A 20,302-nucleotide genomic window follows, 5' to 3' on the forward strand; every position below is an offset into this window, starting at 1 on the left:
GGGAATAGAGCTTTTGGGTGGAATCGTGCATATGGATCAGTGACGTCTTTCCCTGGGGACGTGGATGTAGATTTGGAAGGAACAACTTCGTCCGTTATAGATTGCGAGGTAGGAGTTGGAAAGACGTCAGCCGCGGTTTCCGTCGATTCGACGTCTGGCATAATCATGTGATTGTCGATAGTTCGGCTAGAACGAAGAGTGGTAATGGCATTTACCTCACCCTGGCTTGGATTACTAGATCCTGGTACATTGTTGAGTTCAAAGGCAGTGTTGGTGGGCTTAGGGTTTGGAACTGCTTGGCCCAAAAATACGCCCTTTTGACTTTTATCCTGTGCTAACAGCTGAAGAAACTGTTGGATAGATGCTAGGATTTGATTCTATTGATTCATGTATGTCAGAAAAGTTTCAGCTGTTTTATCGGCTGTGGATTGTACAAGTGGAGCAGCATGAACTAGTTCACCGTTATTATTTACGGGTTGATTTTGGTAGCCATGTCCTTGATTAGCGGGAACAAGGTTGCGGTTGTTTTGGTACCCTATATTTGTGTTGTTGGAAAAATTACTTTGCCCTTGCTGGAATTGTAGAGGATTTCCTTGACGGTAGGAATTGTAGTTCGCGAGTGGTCGTACAGGAGCATTGTTGACACTCGAAGTAGCTTGTTGTTGGCTAGGGGGGGCCCAAGCCAAATTCGGATGTTGTCTCCAAGGTGCATTAGGGATGTTGAAAGCACAAGTCTCTTCAGAAGGTTGGGGAGGGCACTCGTATACCAAAGGACAATAAGAATCAGCGTGCTCAGGACTTAAGCAAAGAGGACATGGGGAAGCGTTGGCAGCCTTGACATGTTTGGGTTTTTGATCATTTACTTAAACCGAAAGAGCATCGACCTTTTTGTTTAGGGACTCGATCAAAGTTTTTAATTCTGGATCGGGTTTGACCTCGAACATAGACGTAACCTTGGTAGGAATGTCTTTAGAAGATCTGGAAGAATCAGTGTTACCCCAATGGCTGCTTCGTGAAGCATGTTTCTCGAGAAAAGTGTATGCTTCAGCAGCGCCTTTGTCCATGAAACAACCTCCGTTCATGATATCTAATGTTTCCTTTTGATGGTCAGAGAGACCATTAAAGAATGAATGGACTAAGACAGCGGTGTCGAGTTGATGATGGGGACATTCGAAAAGTAGATCATAGAATCCGCTCCATGCTTCGAAAAAGGATTCACGGTCTGGGCGAAAAGAATTGAATCTTTTGAAGCATATCTGTAGTTTTATTCTGAGTATAGAACTTTATCATGAATGCTTGTACAAGTTTGGCCCATGTGTCAATGGATTGCGGCGCTTCTCCTGTGAGCCAAACTGAAGCTTTATCAGCTAAGGTGAAGGGAAACAACCTAAGCAAGACTTGTTCGTTGGTAACAGTCATATGGTAGAAAGTGGTGACTACTTGTTGCATCCGATGAAGGTGATTGTATGGTTTTTCATGGTCTAGACCATTGTAAACAGGTAACAAACCGAAAATGTTTGACGGAATGCGAAAATCTCCTGCAATCTCATCAAGTTTAATGCAAGAAGCAGGTCCTTCTTGTAAGGCAGTATAGAAATCCGAAAGGGGTTTCTCGACTGTGGGATTTTCCTGAGCCATAACTAAGGGAGATAATGGTAACGGAGATACTTGACGAGGTTGGTTTACGGAGGAGGGACTATGTCTAGGAGATAGCATAAGCAGTTGTTTATTGTATTTCTGACGATGATATGTAAGTTCTAATTCCTTATTAGTACCCGACCGTAGTCTCATACAAATACAAGTTTTAATTCTAGGCTCATAAGGAACAAATTATGACAGGAAGATTTAGAATTAAGGAAGGAGGGAGGTGAAGCACGTCTTCCCTCGAAATTTGCTAACTCGGCGAGGTAGGTAAGCTAGGATAACGTGTGAATATTCCAGCAGCCAGGTCACCTGAGAGAATTGAGGGAGGTTGTTCGTGCTAACACGTTCCTTAATTAGGCAACCTCAATCTTTCAAGTTTCCTAGACATTGATGGAATAGGATGATGATTTATGATAGTGTATTATGTGGGGTATTATTAAGATGATTATGATGAAATTTTAATTATTAGGATTTTTTTAATTTTTAATTTTTTTGTATTTTGTGTTTACGTAATTAATGTATTGTGGAGACGTGATTACGAAACATGCAATCAAAATGATAGATGCCAAAATAGAAACTAAACATACAATTAGCACATGCAAGTTTTATACAGGAAGTCTACACATGCAAATCTATGTGAATAGAAATGTGTCCTACGCATGCAATAATCTATAGCTACCGATACGTGCAACTTATATGTGAGCTAGGGGAATGTCGAGAACAAACTCATGCAAATGAATACCGCGTACGTGAATTGATGTAACATACACATACAAAAATATTCTAAGCAGGTGGTTTAAAATTACGCATACATCCAAATATATTTGAATCATATTAATCGTATTAACGTGAATATGTAATGACGAACCACATTTACATGCAAAAAGTTCTCATGCCAACACACAAACATGCGAGGTAAAACAGGTTATAGCAAATAATATCCTCGACAAAGTTTGAGGAGTTTAAGAATTCGAAACCTGGCGTCCCACGATTCCTCGTACAACGATCGAATTAACTCCCGAGCTCGTGAACTTACTGGATGGTGGATAACAGGACTAGAGAGTCCAAAATAGTACTGAGAAAGAAAGTGGCATGTACCTAAAAACTGGAGTGTTGATACTCCAGGTTAGTCTCTCGGGCTACTATTATAGTCTCGTCCAAGACTCTTTTGTCAGTTCAGTACTGCAAGTTCATACGGAATACTTAGACTGTGCTAATAAAAATAAACAAGATCTGGTTCATAGATATATGTTAGTAGAAAAAGTTGGGGCAAACAGTTACGTAACACGTTAGTATCGTAAAAGAGATGGAAATTAAAAAGATGATGAGATAGGGAGGGGTTTTTACGTGATGTATTCCAGTTATTACGTTAAGTTCAAAGTCCTTCGGCGTGCAGCGGTGCCATTTGATAAACGCATATTTGATATGTTATTGGGTTTTATACTTAAGTCCGAGGTCCACAGTCCGAAGTTCGAAGACCAAAGTCCAAAGTCCGTATAGTCGTCCGTTTAGTCAAGTTACCTTACTCACGTGGGTTTGATAGGATAAGTCGAGTAAGGGATCGTCCAAACCTTAGGGCTCAGAAAGGTTCACAACTGGAATTACAACTTTTGGTGAGTAGGATTTTAGGTTTTTTAGTTGGTTTAATTAAATTAATAGCAATGCAAATAATGTAAATTATTAACGGTGATTTCGATGTAAATAAACAAAGATAGAGAAACAGGGAGAGGGTTAATTCATATTCATGCAAGAATCATTTTCAACAGTTTATACTACCACATCACTATAGCTATAATCCGTCTCGAATTCATAGACAAACTCGAGACGACGTTGAGTATCGATCCCTAGCGAAATGCGCACATCTCTGAGTCGCATCGCACTAGCATAAGGAGTTGAACTAATATTTTATCTCTAGAATATTATTTCAGCTCCTGGTTCGATTCTACATCAGCTGGACAAATTGGAGAGCTATCTGACATCAAAGAGTCGCGCACGAGACATTTTGGGTCTCTTGCGAGACTGTTCTGGAGCATCAGCACTCCAAATTTGTACAGTCTCAGTCATTTTGGGACCAAATGTATAATCTACACCTAATTCCTAAGCAGTGATTCTAGAATATTAAATAGTCAATCTGAATTCTCACACGAGCAGCATAACCCTCCCCCTGAGGGGGGTTAGCTCATGGTCATTGGAGGAATAATTAAACTTAATGTATATAATAAATAAGTAAATGCAGGATAAAAATTAAACTTGAAAAGAAATGACTTTAATTAAGAAGAAATAACTTACAGTATTTAAGTTGTTGGAAGAGAAAATGACGGAATGTAAAGTGCTGGAATGAAACTAACTAACTACTGAACAATGCTAAAGCATAAAATGGTGAAGGAGAAATATTGAAGACCCCCCTCACATATATATAGGATGGTCCCTTGTGAAGGAATTAATTTGGTTTCGTCTTTTTGCCAAATTGATCCATTCAAAACTTTGAAATACAAAGTTTTGGCTTCATTCATCTTATTTACTTTGCTTTTTGTCTTTTTCTCATATGTATTTGGTCCAAAGTTTTGTTTTGTTTCATTCAATTGTTTTCTCATATGTATTTGTCTTTAAATTAATGTTTTGTTTCATTCAATTGTTAAGATCAAAACTTTGTATAAAGTTTTGTCCTATTATAATTTGTTTTGTCCTTTTGTGTTTTGTTTTGTCCTTTTGCCCAATTCAATTCAAAACATTGAATTAGTACGTGTCTTTTTCTTTCGCAAGGTGGCACAAATTGTGACTATCACTTGCCACCTGCCTATGCTGACTCGTCATGCCTTTTGGGCCCGCAGAGTGGGTCCCGTGGGATGTCGATGGCGGCCGATTTTGGCAATTTTACAACTTTATGTCTTTGCGTAGAGAGTTCGTAAGCCTCTAGTTCTTTGTGGCGATTCTTAGCGAAGTCGTCGCCCGGGTTTGAAAGATGTGAGCTTCGGAAGTTTGTTGCTTTTTATATGTGGACCGATTCGCATTGGTTTTGTTCCTTTGGAAACTTCGGCTCTACTCAGGCTTTGTTGGGCTTCACTGGGGCTGAGTGGGAACACTTCAAATATTCCAGTATTCTCGTACTTCGATGCATGTTTTATCATTATATTCACGTTAACTGTGGAAACCTGCAAAAGTACAAAAATATAATTATTACATGATTATTAAACATATAATTGACTAAAATGTTATGTCTCTCGGGGTTTAATATTACAGTTTTGGGTGCTTATCATTACCCTTATATTACTGCATTATAGTCCATCTTACGCTTAACGAAAAGACAACTCATATCTTTCATTGCATTTTTCATGATATGGAGAATTTCATACCACTTTATCATAAAAGCTGCATCTTAGTACCAAAAGGAGCTTTAATCACGCTTATTATGAAGACCAGAAGTTGCTATAAAAAAGTGTTGAAAAAGTCAAAGTCAATTGTCAAAGTCAAAGGTCAAAGGTTAAATATGGAGGCTCTTATCTCAAAATATGACATTCTCCAAAACCTACATACCTTGGTCAAGAAGAAATCAAAAAGCAAAAGAAAAAACAAAAGCAAAAGTGAAGTGTGAGGTGTCTCAAAAGTGATGGAGGAGGGCAAATCAATAAAAGGCAAAAGTAGGGGTATATAATCTAAAAGTTAGGGAGAGAGAAAGCATCCATTGCTTTAGGGTTTAAACCATTTGGTTTGTTTTAATTTTCTTGTTTAGTTTTTCAATTCAAGTCCTTTACTTTATTGTTCTTCATTTCCTTAATTTTATTTAAATCTTGTTATTTTGCTTTGTTTGTTTCGATCTTCAATTTTATCTTGTTATTCTCGTTTCAATCTTCAATTAATACTTATTTTAATGTTTTCATGTCATTTCCATACCAAACAATTTGAGTTTTCATGTTTCCATTAGCTTAAAACTAATCAAATTTATACCAAGAGTCTACCTTTCTTCTTCTTAACTCCCACACTCAAACTCTAAACAATTTATGATGAACCTCACTTCTTACAAACTCTTTTGAAGTTACACACCACAATCTACAAGCTTCAGGTACATGAAAACTCAAACCTTCATTCCCTGCAAAACAAAAAACACAAGCCACTTACTCAAAAAAACCCATCACAAATACAAATAACAACAAAAAACCCAACACTTACCATAAACTTAGGAGGCAAGTTGGACTTAAACTTAGCCCTAACAACACCACTATCACCATGAGGCCTAGTAACCTTCCCCCATATGCACCTATAATGAGACCCATTCTTCTTCACCTTAGCCTTATAGATATATCCCAACCTCCTCCCACAATACCACTCAACTTCTTCCTTTGTATTCACTCCTTCTATCTGAATCAATGACGTGTTTGGGTACTGGTTACTCTTCAACCTATATAAACAAACAATAACAACCATCAATAGATTTGAAATGGTAAATAATATTATTGTTAAAGATTATTAATTACTTGTTACTAGCTACCTCTTGTAACCTAGGACAGTTCCCCGTACGTAAAGACGAACACGCTCTTCTTGTCTTCCCTTCACCATTTTTTTTACAATTGTTTTGAGAGAGAGAAAAAGTTGGAAGCAGCAATGAAAGTGAAACCCTACTTGCGCTAAACCATAAATGAAATGAAAGAGTGGTTTATATAGATGTTTTTGTTTTAGATTGATGGGTTTTGGACCGTTGATTTTGATGGACTAAAATGAACTTGGGTTTTTAGTTATTGGGTCAGAGGCAAGAGGCCCATTGGGCTTTTTGCATTAAGTTTGCTCTCGGTAACATCATTTGGGATATAGGTTTTTATGCATTGTGATTGCCTACTGAAATATGAAATGAGGAAGCGTTGCTTTCATGTAAGGGTGGAATTCGAGCTAATCAAGCCGAGTTTTACTATGCTCAAGCACGACTCATTTATTTAGCGAGCTTTGAAATAAACTCAAGTTTGGCTCATATATTATATGAACGAGCCCGAGCTGAGCCCGAATAGCTTAGTTATTATACACTACAAATATGTTATTTGAGTTTATCGAGCCGAGCTTCATAAAGCTCGTTTGTTACACGAGCTATAATATATGCTCAAGTTTGACTCATTTAACTATATGACTGAGCTCGAGCTGAGCTTAAAGGAGTTGAGCCTAAGCCGCTCGGCTTCCACCCTTAGCTCTCATATAGAATCCAAAGCATCACGGTTTCTTTAATATATATATACAATTATACACAATAAGGGCATCACCAATGCAGGCCTTCAAAACCCAGGGCCACGTTTGCGTTTTGGAGGCCAATAAGGAGCTAAAACTCTATTTTGATGCGTGTTCCAACGGAGAAGATAAAATGTTTCTTTACAACACGTGAAATCAGATGAAAAAATCATAAAAAAAAAATGAAGTCACGTGCTTACTTAAATGAAGTCATGTGCAAAGTTTCACGGGCTTCAGGTCCTTTATAAACATCCATAGAAATGAATACATATATCCAGGATGATTAAATTGGAGGCCAATTTAGGAGCCGCATTGGAGGCAGTTTTTCTTTAAGGTCAGTTAAATTTGGAGATAAAAGCATGTATCCAAGTCCCATTGGTGATGCCCTAATAGATAATATGTGAATATATCCCTATATAATTTTCGCATTATTTTTTTTTTCTATTGAATATATATATATATATATATATATCTTGTGTTTTTAGGTAGTGCACGTGCCATAATTAACACTAATAGTGTTGAATTTGAAGACTTTTTTGACAAATTGGAAGCTTAATATAAAGTTTTAAAAGGTTCAAAGAAAACAAAGTATTTATTATAACAGAAAAATGAAGATTGAAGATTCCGGATAAAATTGATTATGATGATGAACAAACACTATAAAACTAACTTCAATGAAGTTTTATTTATTTATTATTACTAGATTTTTGGACCCGTTCAACGAACGGGGACCGTTTTTATATAATTTTTTTTTTATTTTATTATTATGTATCAAAAATCTTACTTCCAAACTATATTGAAACTCATATAGTAAATTAATTTATCAAAGTTCCCAGTGTCAATAATTTGTTATAGTTATTAAACAAAATTACAAACATAGAGCACTGAGCAAAATTCATTAAAAAGTAAAAACTTGCACTGTTTATCTTCAGTGTGGGGAAGACTGGCATGAAGGAGCTCTACTGTCATTTCCTTATAGCACTTGCTGCTTCTAACCCAATAACTGCAACCTACTAAAGAAAGTAATTAATGTAGCCACTCGAGTCATTATAAGTAACTTTAGCTAAATAAATGTATGTGTGAACTTATTATTTTACATCAATAAACGTTCCATCCTCACATCTTTTTGGGAAAATTGAATGAGAACCAAACTCCAATTCCTTCAATTATTATATTCCATGTGATTAAAATTAAAATCAATTGAAGTGGAAGCATGTTATCAATTCCTATGGATCTATGGATATATAAAGAGGGTACAACTACTGCTATCAAATCGATTAACCAATTATGGAGTTTTGCTTTAACCATATTATACTATCATGTGTATTAGATATGTTTTCTTAAGCCTCTTAGAATTACCACTAAGCTAGGTGACCTATTGGCCATGCTTTTAACCTTTTTCTTCTTTTGCTTACTTACAAATGGTGACTTCCATATATATTAGGTATGCACGCACTTTAGGAATTGAAAGGAAATTGAAGTGTCTATGTATGCTAATTTTCCTTCTCCAAATATTTAATTACAAACTCATTTATACTCTTAAACATCCCAAATATGCCATATTCACCAAGATGATTTTGCAATCCCGCATACATGGGACTTCCGACCAAAAAACTAATCCAATCAATTCAGCACTCAACAAATTCTTTAGAAAAGTAAAATACTGGTAAAATCATGTCAGCTAGTACATCCAATTTGATTTTTCAATTTTTGTCAATTTAAATATATATAATTCTACTTGAACGAAACCATAAAGCTACACGCATCTGAACCACAAAATAGAATGGGTAGTAGGATGCATGTTCACTCCTAAAACACCAAGGCAAATATATGTTAGAAAAATGAACAGAGTGTTACACCATCCTCTAAAAATGATATTCACATATTGCTTTTAAATTATGTGCTCCGCTCAGTCACAATGTGGTTGAGTTTCTCTCCCCATCCTTACTCTAAAATTGTGTATTTAATAGTTTGCTAACATTTGTAGAGTCATACATGTTATCCTTCGGAACAAAACTGCTCAACTTAAAAACCAAATACACCAAGAAACCAAATAGCAAATGCCCCTCACGCCAATGAAACATCAATAGTTCTTGAGTCCCATTTTTTTTATAAGAATTCGAAAATAATTAAAAAGTTAATAGCAAACTCCTATAATCCAAGGTATATATATATTGCTATCAATAAGAACCGAAAGCTCAACAGTTAGAAGTCATAAGTCATTGTCATGTACACTAAGTTGGAATGAAGTAAACTTAATCTAAGGAACCAAACCTATGGAAAAAAAAATCGATGAAACCTTTTGAGAATACCAATTAACTTTGTAGCGGTGTTCAACATCTGTCCGCACTTTTCTTTTATTTTTTTCACATTGACTTAACATGAAGATTTTTTCGGCAAGGATGTCACGATGTTATTCATTTTACTACCCTCAAGATTGTTCAATGTTTCTTGACAAAAAAAAAAAAAAAAAAAAAAAAAAAAATACTCACTATAACTTATTTAGTGCAGAACCTGTTCTATATTGAGTGATCAAGTAATTACAATGGTGGCAGGAACATACATCCCTGTGACCTGACACCTGATATGCATCTAAAAAAATCCATGCATTTGGTCATCCCCATTGAACTAAGGTGATTTTAAAAGTATGGGACATCCTTCTTCAATGTGCAAAAAAACTTTGAATGCAGGTGCGGGAGAAACTTAAGTCTTTCAATGTGTGCAATGGAAGCAACCTGCAATTGAAGTATTCTACTGGAGCTATTGAAAAAAGAGCACTTGGTATACCCCTCATAAGGGAAGTGTGGGCAATGTTTCAATGATAGTTTTTTGGCAGTCCAGCAGCTGGCGTAACTGTTCCTTCTCGGATTCTATGATGCATGGGTGTGTCTGTAGAATTACAACATAGAACAGTATGCATACATATGTTTATAGCAATTGACATCTAATTCACTAAAAAGGATATGCTACAAACTAATCAAATTAAATACTCATATACGTCAAGTTTTTTCCAAATACTAACCACTTGAAAAATAATTTGATTTTTAGTAAGTCACTGCTCAATCCATTTAGATGATGTTGGTTCCATTGAGTTTACCAATGAACAACCATTAGCTAGATTTTTCATTTATCGACAGATTAACATAAATAACAGTTAATCGTGCCTTTATCAATATGCATTCACAATCCCCTGATAACATGCATAGGGAACATGAATAGGAATGAAACCTACTTGTTGAAGTACAAGCAGATGAAACAAAATTATAATTCGTTACCTTGAGATATATGTCGATTAACAATTGCCAGATAAAGGCCATCGTCTAATGACCTTGCATAGTTAGCTACAGCTGTGACCAATGACAAATTTTGGTTGTTTCAAGTTAATGTCAGAGGTGGCCTTTGCAAGGTTGCCATTAATAAGTTTATTTGCTACCATTGTGATTGTAGTGAGATATGGTGAGCCGATCAAGTTGGGCATCATGTGCACATCACAGAAAAGCCCCACCAGTCACATGGCTTGAAAGATCACTTCTCATTGTGTAGCCAAATATCATTTTGTATGGCAATCTTACTTTCCATCTCCTCTTTATATTTGAATTCTCTGTTGTAGCGCCTATATCATCAAAAATAAGATAAGGTAAGGTATAAAGCAAGAAGCGGTTCACTTCAGGTTCATAATAGCTAGAGCTAAAACAAATCACTTCTACTTTCAGCCAGTTTGCAAGATGAGGTTCCAGTCTCCACTAACATGTTAAACCCCTCTTTCAGTTTACTTTGCAACTCTTACAACCTTGAGAGATATACTAACTTGTCATTCTCTTCCTTCTATAGATCACCATGCTTCTGCTCCCTATGAATTAATTTACTACAATGTCTTAGTGTCTCAAGTTCTTTCTTACTCTGGCTGGCTTCTAGTAAAGATGGAGGGATATATATAAAAATTAGCTCATTGGACAGGCAAGCAACTGATTAATTGCTCTGCCTCCTTAAGATGTCCATTTCTAGTGAGCAAATCTAATGTCTACAGGCTAAAAACACAGCGACAATATAATCAACCCTATTAGACTTGACGCCAAATGATTTAATTTCGAATGAACTCTTCCAGCCCCATATATGCATGCCATGAAGGGCTAAGATTAGAACTGTCCAAGAACTATAAAAAAAAGTCTCCTTCATTAATTCAATTTATATATGCAAAAGATGAACTCTCCATTCATGGAGACATTGTTTTAATAGAATTTAGGGGGAAAAGAGCACACATGCGCGCATGGAGGTGGCTTTGTTTATACCATCAAAACTTAGAGAATATAGAGAAACAATTAGAAGAAGTTACCTGAATTCAAGAGTGATCGCAACTCTTACTTTTCTGAAAACCCCCAAGCTCGATTCACATTAGTGTTGCTTGTTTCGTAAAGCTATCCCTACAATTAAAAAAAAAGACTACACATATAACACCATTGATTAACAAATAATCAAAACTACACTACTTTAAATAATCAAAGCCACCTTGCAGTTCATCGAACACTTTTTTCTTCATAACTTTTGTGAAATTCATTTAACAAACATAAAAAGTAAGAAAATATAGTGAAAACCCAAGGGAGACAGAGAACACGATAGTTTATTACGGCTAGGTTTGATACTTTCTTAAATTTTAATTGACTAAAATCCACACAAAAGACTGATAATGCAAAAAAACATAGATTGTTAGCAAACATTGACTACGAAATAAATTGAGTTCATACTGGCTCATACATACGAAAGTTATGTAACTTAATATAACTAGGGTATGCCCGTGCCTATGACCCGTGAGACCTCAACGCGCCTGCTGCGCTACCCCGACAACTCGTTGTGCCTTCGGCGCAAGGCGTACGCGTGCCGAAACGCGTGTCTTCGGCACGAAACAACTTGACACGCCTTCGGCACAAGGTGTATGTGCGTCTTCGGCGCGAAACAACTCGTCGCGGCGCAAAGCCAGCCCAATTGCCCATTATCCATAAGCCCAACAACATCAATTGGGTCAGCCAATTATGCAGTACCATGTCAAATTTGGAGGCCCAACAGTTTATAAGTCCAGCATTTTGGCTGATTTTTGGATGCCTACCCCCACTATTACAATTTTTTTTTTAATTGAGCCCATGCTCATGGTTCCAAGCCCATAAAAGATTCAACCCATAAAATTTTTGTCCAATGTTAACTTTTTTGTGTGGGGGTGGGTGAGGTGAGAAAAACTGTTTAACTTACCCCATAAAAGCTTTTTAATTCACCCTCCATGAGTTTTGAGTGGCTATGGTTAGGGGTGTGTCGACCACATCTCACCTTATGACGTGGAATCTGTCCTCCCACTCCTCCCTGTTTTGTTAGATAGATTGTTATGTTGAATTATTAATATTTTAGAAAGGAATCCACCTATTCTCAGTCTTAGCTTAGGAAAATAATTGAAACAGTCCATTTGCTACAAAGAACCAAAATAACTCCGCTTATGATATTGCCAATTTTCATGAAGATAAAATGAGATCATAAAATGAAGATATTTCAGAAAATCCTTCTCTGTTTCCAACTCATCACATCATGTCCCTCTGTTCGTCGGGAATCTGTCCTTAATAATATACGTAATCGTAGTTATAAAAGTGAACGATGAAGAAGAAAAGTGAACGATGCCAAAAATCTGTAAAAGCAAACGATGAAGAAGAAAAGAAATCAAACGTACAACAAACCCACAAACCCTGAAAGTTCATAACTTGGTTTTTTCAAGATTCAAAAATCTGCATTGAATAGCTTCAGAAGCCACATTCAATCTACAATGCTCCCCCTATGACTATTTTGATATGTACCAAAACAATAATTGGCAGAACTCGAAAACATTCCAAGTTACCAACAAACTAAAACATATTCCACTAAAGATATTAAGATTTTTCTCTAAATACTATCATGCACAAATTCATATAATAATACTTAAAGTTCAAAGTGGCACAATGAAAAGCAAAAACCTAACCATTGAACTGAATTGGAAAATAATGAATTAAACAATGTTAGTGTGGCTATAATCTACTTGGGTCTGCGGTTGAATACTCACTCTAAAATTTGCCAGAATTACATCCCAATTATTAGTTGACCTGAAATTGCACTACCAACCATTGTTTTTCATAGTTTATCCTACGTTCCAAATTCTAATCCAACACATCGAAGTATCCAACACTATCATATATATAGCTAAAACTATATAATTTTAAAATAAATTATTTGTTATCAATATGTGATGACCCAATGAAAGTACTCATTAACATCAAAATTTAGATTACCAAGATGCTCATGATGATTATTGCTTTCATGAAGTTGGTGGTTCATTATAATAAGAACATATTTTCCGATACCCTGTCGACTGAGTTAACCTTACCGAGAAGCCGTACTTCTGACCCTACTGACCAGCCACCGTCATCTCTGATGTCCGGTGGCTGGATATGTTGTCCAACCTCTCTCTAGGACCTCTCAAGAGCACACACAGAAGACAACAAAGCTTGGACTTGGCTGAACTTGGTGGATTTCGATCTAGCCAACAGCCTGTTGAGATTATCATCCATAAGGTATGTTCTGCTACAATTATTCATTGATCATTGTTCATTAGTAGAGAGGATAGGTTGGCCCTCTTGATCCGTGGAGGTCCTTCTGAGCTTGGGTTGGGAAGAAGCATGGATCCATTATTGTGGTTGTTCCTGGTGTTTTGAACTGAGCTAAGATTGGATCTAGGGTGAGAACTAGTAAAGTTTGGGACTTGATTCAAAATTGTGTTTGGCTGGATACAAAGGAGGCGATAGCAGATAAGGGTTGCATTTCTAACAACTATGCGCTATGGGCGGATTAGTAGATTGATTGGGATTGTAACCGGTCTTCTTGGCTGATGAATTTTGTTATGATAGTTGTTTGTGGGTTTTTGACGAGAAGAGTTGGTAACAAAACCTTGGTTTAGAAATTTCATTGCCTGGCGATAGGGATGACAAAGTCTTAGGCGCTGGAGCTTGCAGGCGGGTAGTGATGGTGGAGTTCGGGTCGCCCATATCCATCCTCTTATCTTGGGCCTAACTGTTGGGCCGATAGACATGAAGCCTTGGTTTCTATTTAGTCTTTGGGCTTGGCTAGGTTGGTTGTTCATGGGCATGTTTCTAGTGCAAAAAAATAGCATTTGTACGGTCTAATTTGGGCATCCTCTAGATAAAGATTTATAAGCCTATGTAAAAGAGGATGCCAGTGGACTTGTCTATGTAAGAATTTCTTGTTTTTAATATAGGTGAGGGTCTGCCTAACCCTAGCTTATTTGGGGAAAAAAAATGATCATGATTAATATGGCTAATATAGATTTTCCAAATTTAAATAATCATCTTCCTTAGGTGGAAATATTATAATGAAGAATAATAAGCCTACAAAGTTTTTTTTTTGGGGGGTTATAGCATCAATGCACCATTATATATACAATAACTAAGATTGTATCTTGACTATGTCTCGATTCCAAACTTGTGAGTACTTGTTTAAAAGTCACATAAGGTGAATCAAATCAAAGTACTTGTCCCTTGTAAGTCACTGGAAATCATATATGAAGAATGAAATGAAATGAACTAATTATCATGTACTTAAAAAGAGAAAGGAAGTGAACCTTTATTGATGGTCTTAGGTATGAGTTTGTCTATAGAGAATGTTGTCCAGTGTCATTGACTTGTGAAGATCGCGAAAAGGATTACAACAATAAACTCCGACAGTATGCTCATATTTTCCTCCATGTTTTAAACTAATATTGCTCACTAACACATAAAAAGTATAGAAAAGAAGAGAGATAAATAGTGGATTAATTAACAAATTAGTGGAACAAACAATTAGCACTCTTATATATATAGTGTACATAAATAAATGTAATAGTAGCATGGCAGATCACACGAACACTGCGGTAGACTCTGTTAACATTACTAAGGCGGTGATTCTAACCGTCGGACAACCAAGTTGACAAAGGGAAATAATAACATGGACTGGTGAACCACATGCACAACCATTCCAAATAACTTGGTAGACTTTGTCGACAAAGTACACAACATTAAATAACAACATCTTATAATGTGTGGTTGAATTGAACCCCATTTATAAGATTTAAAAATATTTAAACTACCACCATCAAAAGAACTGAAAAAATATCAAACCAAAACTACAGATGACAAAACTGCACAAAGAAAAGAAAAAAAAATGGTTACCTTGGTTAGTATGTTTATACTTGCATTCGAGAAAAACAATTCTTGGATAGCAATAAAACACATCCATCATGGCCACCGAAACCTCCATGACCCCTGCCAAAACCGCAACGATCGTTTATGTCTTATCTCTTTTTTCAAGTCAATAATATATTAAGCAGATGATGAAGAGGATCCCTGAACAATAATCTATAAAAATTTTGGATATGATCCTCGGAAGTACGTTAGTATTGATGAAGACGACAGGGACATGGAAGCTAATTTTAATATAATCCAAAATGAGGAAAGGAGAAGTGCAGAAATCGGCAGAGAGGAGGCTGAAAGAGAGTTTCACCTCGAAGAAGCGGGAGGGGAGAGAAGTTAAGATAAGATGCAAAGAAGTGCAAGTTAAGCCAACGATGACTCAAGAGCATTCCTCATTTGTTTTTTAATATGATCTCTCAAGAATAGTCTAGGATGATATGCACTCAACTTCTGTTGGTCATTGTTATATCATTCATTTGTTCATGTTAACTGAATTATACCTAAACATGTTTGGCTTGTTTTACTTTAGTCCGTTTTCCTTCTTTTTTACCCGGATTCCTTGATCACAATAGTACAATACTCAATAATTACATAATATATTAATGAAGCCAAGAATTTATTAGACATTGCTACCACATGATATTTAAAGCACACAAAAACAAAACTAAATTCCAGAATCGATGCATAAGAATTTTTTACTAAGAAGTTGTTGAGCAGTAATTAGCATTCTGAGAGTCGCAGCAGAGCCACTCCAAAGTCAATTGTTGAACTAATGCAACTTTTTATTTTATTTTGTTGTTGTTGTTGGCAATATATATATATATATATATATTGGCAAGAACCTAGAAATTTAGCCAAATATATGCCAATGCATAGACCTTATTCAAACAAAACACAAAAATGTCAATGCATAAATCACAACTAAAGTTATAGGGAAAAGATGTTTTCATGCTGAGAAAAATAGTCTTCATTTCACAATAGGGGAGAACTGTCCCTTAAAACATGCTCACTGTCATCAAACTTTAGAAGCAACATACATCTTCAGCTTATATTTCCATTCAACACTAAACAACTATTAGTTCATCCAGAAAGTACCAAAGGTACCATCTGCATAAATTCTAAACCAAAAACAACAAAATAAAAACTACAAACCTGAACTTAATGCAAGATTTAGTGCTTATATGATAGATTCCCTCTTTCAATGCGCTTATGGTTCTTCCAGTTATCTCTGATATGGACTGGATTCCCTATTTTAGTGTCTCCCTACTTCCCTCTTTGAAGTTCCACAGTTCACGTATTATGTGCCTTCCCCTGAAATATTTCTCGTTCATCTCCAACAAGGCTAATTTAACCGCATTGTGCACTTCATTGCCTAAGTCAATGAAAAACATGTAAATCCAGTAAAATGAAAAAACACATATAATAAATTAAACGAAAAACATAACAAAAGAACACACAATTCATTGATGAGAAATTGCTTAATAACTCCTCTAAATACTCAGGAGCTAACAAGCTACAAACTGGATCATGCCATGCCTAATTAAATCATATCATGAATATGGAAAATTACATAAACATATAAGATACTTCCTCAAGTAAGTAAAACTAAAATTTCAATATAATTTGACCATTTAGATCTCTTCCATGAGCAAATTTTTATAACACTTTTACACTAAGTTCACTATAGATAGTACATTCATTTGCTTATTATAAATTTTCCCATAAAACCACATCTCAAATACTTAAGACCATCCAGCAGAAAAATGATATATCCATTTGAAATAACATAAGGTCTCTTCAATCAAGACTTAACACCACCCAGCGGAAAAATGAAATATCCATTTGAAATCAAAGAAGGTTACTTCAAAAAGTATCACCTGTCAGTGACTCTTCTTATAGATCTAGGTTTATGTTTGTTATTACTCTCATGACCACCGAGGAGCTCGACGGTGTGAATGAAATGAGTAGGAAAAGTTGGAGTCCATCACATCCTTACGCTCTGATGCTTCTTTTGCCTCCATTTTTAAAGTTCGCCTCTCTTCAAATCTTAAAATCAGTATATGCATTTGAAAGTAGGTTTAAAAAGGCAAAAAGAACCACTTAAAAAATGTAAACACAAAAAGAACCCTGTGATTTGTTGTGCCTCTGACAGACCCTATGCTCATTTCTTTCAGCATAATTTATTTTCCAACAATTTAATTGGATAAAGAAAATTTACTAATAAAAGGCAAAAAGTCGACTCAATTTACCGTGTATCTTTGCTAGAAAGTAGTTTGTCCCTGATCCTCGATCTCAACTGCCTCGAATGGTATTGAAACTTGGTTTTAGAGACCTATACAGGAGACAAAAGATGTGTAGGTATATTGCGTGCAGAAACTCTTAAGAAATAGGTACCTTGTGCTCATACATAGAATGAGATTGCGAAGCTTAAATGTTGGTTAGTACATTTAACAGACACCTTAAGATCTATTCTACAAACTACCTCCATATATATCGCATGCCAAAATTGACTGACTCTTAGAAATTATGTATATTGAAAATATTTATAGTTGACCAAGGAAAACCAAATACTGGTGCAGTTATTCGAAGCTCAAAAGGATGAATGAAATTCTTATTTACTTAACTTTTCCTATTTGAAATTAGACGGACTTGTAAGGCCTTAAAACTTACATACACAAATCAATAACTCATTCTCTTACTGAATTTTCGAATGCTTTCTTGTCCTTCACATATTGTATCTTTAAAAGATTTAAGTTTGTTACACAAACATCTGAAAGAAAAGTACTATGCCAACATTTTGATACAGGCTAATTCTATAATCAAGTGATATCAACATCCCCAAGGTCAGTAACATCTACCTAAGTCTCTGTGCCATTGTTTGTACTACATTAGAATTATAAATTGATATGCAACAGATGGATAAGACCAAATGGAGCATCAACTAACTTTAGCCCAAGCAAATTGCAAATGTTATTTAAATAAAATTCTTCGTTCAAGATTAAGGGGAATGAAAGTCCTATGCTTCGCCTATATTTATTCCATAGGTACTCACATTTTACCTTTTCTTTAATAGGTAACCACTTTCTGCTTGCTTTCCGTAGGAGCATACTCATTTGTAGAGCCATCAAACTGGTAGGTATGCCGAACCACCAATTTACCCTGATTAAGCCTTAGGGGCAGTATCTAGAGCAACAACAGATCAAGTGCCAGATCGAGCCGTACAATTCTCTCACTTTTCTTTGTTTAATCGATACTGTGACCCGGATCTCACAGATCTTTCGATTCCAACAGCTGAGTCAATTATAGCATGTTCTGCTATTGGCATGGGATTATTCATCCTTGGCGCTCTTTGAATGGTCTAAACTGAGAATTTCTCAAAGGTCTGTCCTCTGAAACCAGATTCATTATATTATCTAAAATGCATTGATTGATTCATGTTGGTTGCCTGGCGAAGAATACCAAGACAGCTCGGATTCCCAGATGCGGGAGAGAGTGAAGGGGGTTGATTAGCAGACATGGCAGCACCAATAAACCCCGGTTTTGGAGAAAATAATGGGAAGGCGGAATTGAACTATCTATACTGACTGACGTTGGAAGGAGGGTATGTTTTGTTGATCAAGCCGGAACGCACGGAGCAGACCAAAAGCAATAGAACGACTTTTCTTTATGTAGAACTGCTCTGAATGCTCCGGCTTATCACACTAAGGCTCTCTCAACTGACTTGGCCAACTCCAGCCAGTGATTTTGTTGTTGTTCTTGTTGATTGATTGAAGTTCAGAAGAGAACGATCCTCCCGATTGAAAATAGAGTAGTGTGAACTCTTGCTTGGTAGGGAAGAAGATAAGAGACAACCATTTAAGGAGAAAAGTTAGGTTTTCCATAGAATTTGTATAAGGTTTATTTAATGAGCATGTCTTCAGTGCGCAGGTCGTATGGTGCGCAGGTCGTATGGGCCGTTGGATCAGTACTTTTACCATTAAATACGGTATGAGTGGCCGAGATGTCAGGGCGTACCCTACATCTCGCGCACCATATATTTAGCCTTATTTAATTTGTTATTATTATTTTTTTAATTTGAGGAGTTCATAGAAAATTAAGAATAGATTAGAGAGATTTAAACAAACTTGGGAGGTGTCACTAATTATTATTCAATCCGATTTTTTAGGAGCCAATCATATTGTTCAAGGTGCAAAATGGAATGTGAGCTTTTATATATACTAGAAAGTAGACCCGTGCATACGCACCGGCTCTTTTAAAAACTTGCTCAACAATCGTAACTATACACATAGAAATTTTCTAACAAATCGTGATTTCTGCTTTCGTCGCTAACCCATTTTAATTTCCTAACAAATTGTTTTAATCAAGTCTTTAAAACCCATTTTAATTTCTTGATAAGAGCCCAAAACTGTAGTTTTAACCCCTTAACAATCATACTTTTAGACCAATTATATGAGTAATAAATAAGAGTTAACACTGATTACGTGTTTTTATGTATTTCAGGCAGTAAAGTCAATTATGTGTAGAAATGTGCTATTTTGGTGAGATAAAGGAGTAAGGATTGGTTACTAAGAAGTTTTGTGATAAAGGTCAAGATTCAAGGAGACAAAGCCTTCGTAAAGTCCAAAAGTGAAAAGTCAAAAAGTCAACACGCTTGATGCACAAGTCAAGTGAGAACTTCCGAAGACCATATATTTGGACTCAGACCTCGGAATTGGGCCTACCTTATGCCAAAACGACCGGTTCGGAAAGCGCTTTTCAATGGTACAAGCCTTGGCCAAATCAGAGGAGCCGAAGTGGATGAAAAGTCTGTTGAAGCCAAATCCAACTGAAGAGCCCTTTTCGGACTGAAAGAATTGGGTTTTGGGCCCGATTTTCCGGCCCAAAACATGGCTCCAAGCCCATACACGATTTTTGGATCTGAAGCATATAAAAACAAAAGTTTAGCTCTTTGTAAAGGGTAGCTAATTAGACCTAAAATATAGATAATTCTAGATCTAGTTTTAATTGTTTTTAATTAAGTTTTGTTTCATTTCATTCCTTGTTTTAGATTAAACCTTGAAAATATTGTTATTGCTTGATTAGATAAATAAAATAGTAGATTCTTGTTCATTTTGATTTTTGTCATTTGCAATTGTTTAGATCTAAATTCTTTTATTACTTGTTATTCATTTTCTATTTATTACCTGAGATTTCAATTA

The 20,302-nt window shown here is 35.9% G+C and overlaps 1 long non-coding RNA gene across 8 annotated transcripts; it reads right to left on the reverse strand.

Annotated features, from left to right (window-relative positions):
- Positions 1–7,634: 7,634 nt before the first annotated feature.
- Positions 7,635–19,541, reverse strand: LOC147486381 (uncharacterized). 8 transcript variants are annotated; one of them, XR_015202375.1, is made up of 8 exons: positions 18,164–19,541; positions 17,354–17,436; positions 16,257–16,476; positions 15,084–15,176; positions 11,186–11,273; positions 10,286–10,465; positions 10,128–10,199; positions 7,635–7,865 (listed from the first exon to the last, which is right to left on the reverse strand). It is a non-coding gene; the product is annotated as an uncharacterized LOC147486381 (long non-coding RNA). The 8 variants fall into 8 exon arrangements; XR_015202374.1 differs by having other exon boundaries at positions 7,635–7,862; positions 18,164–19,540; XR_015202370.1 differs by having other exon boundaries at positions 7,637–7,862; positions 10,128–10,465; positions 18,164–19,539.
- Positions 19,542–20,302: the final 761 nt, after the last annotated feature.

The sequence above is a fragment of the Coptis chinensis genome, chromosome 7 (genome assembly GCF_015680905.1).
Source record: "Coptis chinensis isolate HL-2020 chromosome 7, ASM1568090v1, whole genome shotgun sequence".
NCBI classification, from domain to species: Eukaryota; Viridiplantae; Streptophyta; class Magnoliopsida; order Ranunculales; family Ranunculaceae; genus Coptis; species Coptis chinensis.